This window comes from Capsicum annuum, chromosome 1, assembly GCF_002878395.1.
Source record: "Capsicum annuum cultivar UCD-10X-F1 chromosome 1, UCD10Xv1.1, whole genome shotgun sequence".
Classification (NCBI taxonomy): domain Eukaryota; kingdom Viridiplantae; phylum Streptophyta; class Magnoliopsida; order Solanales; family Solanaceae; genus Capsicum; species Capsicum annuum.
Window position 1 is genome coordinate 132,979,899 of NC_061111.1, and position 224 is coordinate 132,980,122.

Consider the following 224-nt stretch of genomic DNA (forward strand, 5'->3'; position numbering starts at 1 on the left):
GGAATTGTTTACATTTGATAACTGAGTATGAGTCAGTTGGGGCATGTCTCAATGGCTCGCTGGTTTTATTGATTTTCTTAAAGGCTTGTTAGACTAGTATAAATGTTGGGAGTTGAATAATAAGTCGTATTTTGTTATCTTTCTGAAATTCTTTTATTCTTGGATTATGATTTCTCTGTTGATATTTGAGGGTTATTTATGGTAACCTTGCTGATTTGTGTTAT